Below are 6000 nucleotides of genomic sequence, written 5' to 3' on the forward strand. Positions count from 1 at the left end.
TGAGGTCTCCCCTCAGCCTCCTCTTCTCCAGGCTGAACAGGCCCAGTGACCTCAGCCGTTCCTCGTACGTCTTCCCCTCCAGGCCTTTCACCATCTTCGTAGCCCTCCTCTGGACACTCTCCAACAGTTTCATGTCCTTTTTATACTGTGGTGCCCAGAACTGCACACAGTACTCGAGGTGAGGCCGCACCAGCGCAGAGTAGAGCGGGACAATCACCTCCCTTGACCTACTAGCGATGCCGTTCTTGATGCACCCCAGGATACGATTGGCCCTCCTGGCTGCCAGGGCACACTGCTGGCTCATATTCAACTTGCTGTCTACCACGACCCCCAGATCCCTCTCTTCTAGGCTGCTCTCCAGCGTCTCATCGCCCAGTCTGTACATGCAGCCAGGGTTTCCCCGTCCCAGGTGCAGGACCCGGCACTTGCTCTTATTGAACTTCATGCGGTTGGTGATCGCCCAGCTCTCCAACCTGTCCAGATCCCTCTGCAAGGCCTTTACGCCCTCATTTGAGTCCACAACTCCTCCAAGTTTGGTGTCATCAGCAAACTTGCTCAAAATACCCTCTATTCCTACATCCAGATCATTTATAAAAATATTGAAAAGTACCGGCCCTAAAATGGAGCCTTGAGGGACCCCACTGGTGACCGCCCGCCAGCCTGACGCAGCTCCATTTACCATAACCCTTTGGGCCCTGCCCGTTAGCCAATTGCTCACCCATCGTATGATGTTTTTATTTAGCTGTATGGTGGACATTTTGTCCAGTAGGATCCTATGGGAAACCGTGTCAAAAGCCTTGCTGAAGTCCAAAAAAATCACATCAGCTGGTTTCCCTTGGTCCACCATACAGGTGATCTTATCATAAAAGGAAATCAGGTTAGTTAGGCAGGACCTACCCTTCACAAACCCATGCTGGCTGGGACCAATGACTGCTTTGTCCCCCAGGTGCGCCTCAATAAGTCCGAGAACCAACTTCTCCATGATTTTACCAGGCACTGATGTGAGACTGACAGGCCTGTAATTGCTAGGGTCTTCTTTCTGACCCTTCTTGAAAATTGGCACAACATTTGCCAGCTTCCAGTCTACTGGGACCTCTCCAAATTCCCAGGATCGTTGAAAAATAATTGAGAGAGGTTCCGCGATGACATCCGCCAGCTCTTTCAGCACCCGGGGATGAATCCCATCCGGACCCATGGACTTGTAGGGATCCAGGTGGAGTAGCAAATCCTGCACACGTTCAGGGTCAGTTGGGAGTTTGTCATCCCCACCGTCCCGGTCCTCCAGCTCAGGGCACCCTGGGTCCCGAAGCCCATCATCGGCATTGAAGACAGAGGCAAAGAAGGCGTTAAGCGTCTCTGCTTTGCCTACGTCATCGTCTGTGAGGAGACCTTCCCTATCAAGGAGCGGCCCTATGTTTTCTTTAGTTCTCCTTTTTCCATTTACATATCTAAAAAAAACCTTTTTATTTTCTCTCACAGACACAGCCAGCTTCAACTCTAGCTGTGCTTTGGCCACTCGAACTTTCTCCCTACAAACACGAACAGCATCCCTGTATTCTTTCCATGACGCCTGGCCCTCCTTCCAGTAGCGAAACACTCTCTGTTTCCGCCTAATCTCCATTAGAATGTTCCTGGTCAGCCACGCCGGCTTCCTGCCCCGCCTGCCTGACTTGCGATATTTTGGAATTGCCTTATCTTGTGCTTCTAGGAGGCATCGCTTAAAGAGTGACCAGCACTGGTGGACATCGAGGCCTTCAAGAGCAGTTTCCCAGGGGACCTTACTGACTAGTTCCCTGAGCAGCCTGAAGTCCGCTTTCCCCATATCTAGGGATGAGGTTTTGGTGGCGCTTTTCCTTCTGTCACCATAAATGTTGAACTCAACCACTTCATGGTCGCTATGACCGAGGCGGCCACCAATCACCACATCTCCCACCAGACCCTCTCTGTTTTCTAGCAACAGGTCTAGGAGGGCACCTTTCCTAGTTGGCTCCGTTAGCACCTGTACCAAGAAGTTATCATCTAGGTGCTTCATGAACCTCCTGGACTTGCTCGTGTCAGCCGTGTGGCACTCCCAGTTAACGTCCGGCAAGTTGAAGTCCCCCATAAGGACAAGGGGAGTTAATCTCGAGGCCTCTCTTAGTTCTGTAAAGAATAATTTATCGGCGCTATCATCCTGGCCAGGCGGTCTGTAATAGACTCCCACAACTACATCCCCTTTATTCGTTCGTCCCTTGATCCTTACCCAGAGGCTCTCAACTTTGCCATCGCCAACCTGAAGTTCCACACAGTCCAGCCCCTGCTTCACATACATCGCCACCCCACCACCTCGCCTACCCTGCCTGTCCCTCCTGAAGAGCCTGTAACCATCTATCGCAACACCCCAGTCACAGGACTCATCCCACCAGGTTTCGCTTATGCCGATGATGTCGTAGTTGCGGGACTGGGCCAGGACTTCTAGCTCATCTATTTTATTCCTCATACTGCGTGCGTTTGTGTAAAAGCACTTCAGGTGCGTCTCCTTACACTCAGCACCTTGTGGATATGACCAAAGGACCCCACTGGCACACAGCCCCTCTGATTCTAGCGTACCATCCCTTAGGTCTTCACCGGCTCGCCTGGTTTTAGCCCCTTCCCCCTTCGACTCTAGTTTAAAGCCCTATCTATCAGCCCTGCCAACTCCTGACCTAAGATCCTTACCCCTCTCCGAGAGAGGTGCATCCCATCCGGTGCCATCAGGCCCGGTGTAGGCCCGGTGTAGCATAGACCTTCCCATGATCAAGCACAGACCTTCCCATGATCAAACATGTCCAGCCTCCAAGCCAAGGAAGGAGAGGCAAGATCGGGGAAAAAAAAAAAAAAAAAAAAAAAAAAAAACAGAGGGTGGCAGGGAAGATGGCAGAGCACAAAGAATACAGCAGAGCCCTCCACCTCCACAGAACCAGAGCTGTCAGCTAGTAACTAACTGTAGGCACCACTGTCTCCCCTCCTAGATCAGTCATGTACCTCATAACAAATGTGAGGTCTTGGGCCAAATAACCCTTGAGCTGTGTGCTGGGGGACACACCTGAAACCCAAGCTCTTGGAAGAGGAAGCCACAGGTTTTGTACCTCACGCAGAAAGATGGAGCACCCTGGAGGTGCAGCTCTGGAGGCTGTGAGCTTCAGCGTCCAGCAATGATGGGAGAAAAAAGGTGTGGATTAAACACATTCCCCCACCCCACCCCCAAGAAAAAAGTAAACACCCACACCTTTTAATACTAGAATTTTGGTTGAGAAAGAGATGTGGTTTACACCCATGGCTTTTGCCTGCCTGGGAGACTGCAACGCTCTAATACTAATCATGTGTTAGCACAAATACTATCTAAATTAAGGGTTTGTGTTACCCCAGCTGCAATCAGACACATTGGATAATGGGCCCAGGAGAGTGACCCATGGACTCCACAGACCCAAGTCCCTCAGGGAAGCAGCACAGGACTCAGATGAGGAAGAGTAGCAAGAAAGTTACTTTTCTTCCCCTCTCTGGGGCTTCATTTCACTTCAGCCTCCCCAGAGAGCTGGCTCCTTCCCAGCACGGTATCTCTAACACCTTGATGACATGATCATGTTTGCCTCATATCTGGAGAGGATCCGTGTGATTCACCCACCGTTCCTCCAGGGCCCTGAAGCTTTGATCCCTGTCCTCCTTGTTCATTTTTCATTTCTCACAAGAGAGAAAACAACAAGGATGACCGATAAACACGCAAGATAAGAACGACACCAAGTGCCCAGGATACGCGCTCAGGTGTCTCATGGCACTGGGTCCTGGGCAGGCAGGTGTGAGGCTGGGCCTGGATCTTACACCAGCACATTCTGCTGCCTGTAACAGCACACATTTTCCTTCGAAACCAGAAAGGCCAACATAATCGTCTTCTCCTTCCCAGAAATGAGTAACCAAACAGAATCACGGAGATTTTCCAAGCTGACTAAAGCAATGAATCAAGATTAGGTGTTTGGGCCTGGTTTGCCTGAGGGGCAAACGACACCCTGAAGCAGCCAGGAGGCTGTGAAGACTGGAAGGGTTTGATGCTGAGCAGGGGCAGGCAAGTCAGCATAGACCCTCACTTTTGTGGCTGAAAGTAAAATAAATTCCTTACCTAATAACATGAATAGAAGTCAGAGGTTTTACTTTACAGAGCTGCTGTAAAGCTGCCATCATTAATTATTTTTTCCATTCTTCCCCTCCTTTTATTTCTCTCTCTCTCTTCCCCAACCCCAGTGGATGTATTTCCATATAGGAGAAAATAAGCAAGAACTGAGCTGCAGCAATCTGTGGCTGGGTAGGGAGAGGATCATATCACCATATCTAACCAGCTCTGTGAAAGAACAGCCTGCTTAGGTAAAATAGGCTTTCCTCTCTGAAAAGCCCAGACATCTTTTCATTAGCTCCATTTTAAACAGGAGGAACTTTGAAAACCAATACAATGGTTCAAAGGTAGCAGAGGGACAGACAGGCACCTGCACTCACCTTCTGCATGATCACATAGGTCTTGGCTCCTGGGCAAACCAGACAGAAGCAGATAATCATGTCCTCACTGTGCGTCTCCAACAGTAAAATTATCCCCAGCAGGAGAGACCCCTTCTGGTGTGGCTCAACTTCCCTGCTCATGGAGCACACATGCAGTCAGTACAGGAGATGGAGAGTACCATGTTAGTTCAGGATCCAGGGCAGAGATGAAGCTTGTTTTGAAGCTGATAGCTTGCTTGCACACAGATCACGCTAGAATAATTTTCCAAGGTTTCCTTTGTAGAAGCTAAACAAAACCTCATAGGAAAAAATACTGAGAATTTTCTGTTCATCTATACGGTCTATTACTGATGATGCAAGGTATAGCTAGGAGCTCATCTGCAACCCAAACCTTCCACCTGAGACACATCTCTGCCTTCACAAGCATGGGACACTTGTGATACCAAAAGGAATAAAAATAGGAGGCTAAAATTAGTAGCAAGAACATGCATCATGAAAGAAGATCGCCCCACTTCTCTTCAGTCACTTCCTTTTCGATGCATTCTCCTGGGTCTGAAGTGGAGTTTCTCAGTGAGGTGTTTCATGATGTTCCCAAATGTGTACAGAGGAAAGAAGACACAGAAGGAAAGGGGGATGATACAGTAGAAAATAACAGAGGGCTCCTGACCTGCATGTCCTCTCAAAGGACCCTGAGAGCCTCTTGCTGTACTCATACCTGTGCAAGACTTCCAGACACAGTGACAGGAAGACAGATCTTTGGCAGGAGTAAATGAGGTAGAAGTGGCCTGGGGACTGCAGGAATGTATGAAATGTGTTAGAAAGTAAAGATACCAGCGCAAGAGCAGAACCGCCTGCCAAAACGCTGGAAGGGTGTAAAGTGCCTAAACTGCACACCGCAGGTGAAGAAAAAACAGCCCAAAGGCATCAGCTGAAGAAGGTCTGGTCCCAAGCTCACACAGTGCCCCCAGGCATGGCCACGGCATGTCACACACATGGAGCACAGGCAGGGATGGGTGGGCACAGGAACTCACCTGCCTCCATTATTTTGTCTGCCCTCATGTGGGGAAAGTCCTTTGTGCTTCTCTGCCCAGTGAAAGCCACATTGGTATGGTCTTCAGCAGGAGAGGAGGGAAGCAGCTGGACATATTTGCTCAAAGCTCAGCTGAAATGCAGGAGAGGTGTGTGAGGAGATGGTGAGGACCTCATCAGAGGGGAAAGGCTTGGGCCTGGTGGGAGGAGAAGTCCAGTCAAGGTCAGGGACCATGAAGGGAGATGGAGAGTGAGGAACAGCTGAAGGAACAGAGAGACCAAAGGATCTGTGGGACAGCACACAGGCTGTGTCCCTGCCATGGCTCTTTCTGCTGCTGATCAGCTCCCTGATCAGTACCCTTGAGGGCTGAGCTCAGTTCCCACATGTTTAGGGCATAGGTGACCACAGAGCTGTGTTACCTTGGTTCAGGAAAAGGCTTTCATTACCCCTGCTCCCTTTGTAACTTA

At 50.0% G+C, this 6000-nt stretch overlaps 1 protein-coding gene across 1 annotated transcript in view; it reads right to left on the reverse strand.

The window, feature by feature from the left end:
* AQP7 (aquaporin 7) overlaps positions 1–4819 on the reverse strand; it is a 55009-nt gene extending 50190 nt beyond the window's left edge. Inside the window, exon 1 of the mRNA XM_035310309.1 lies at positions 4504–4819. The gene's annotated coding sequence lies outside the window, so the exon portion shown is untranslated. The remainder of the gene's footprint in view (positions 1–4503) is intronic.
* Between the last annotated feature and the right edge of the window lie 1181 nt (positions 4820–6000).

Source organism: Oxyura jamaicensis, chromosome Z (assembly GCF_011077185.1).
Source record: "Oxyura jamaicensis isolate SHBP4307 breed ruddy duck chromosome Z, BPBGC_Ojam_1.0, whole genome shotgun sequence".
Classification (NCBI taxonomy): Eukaryota; Metazoa; Chordata; class Aves; order Anseriformes; family Anatidae; genus Oxyura; species Oxyura jamaicensis.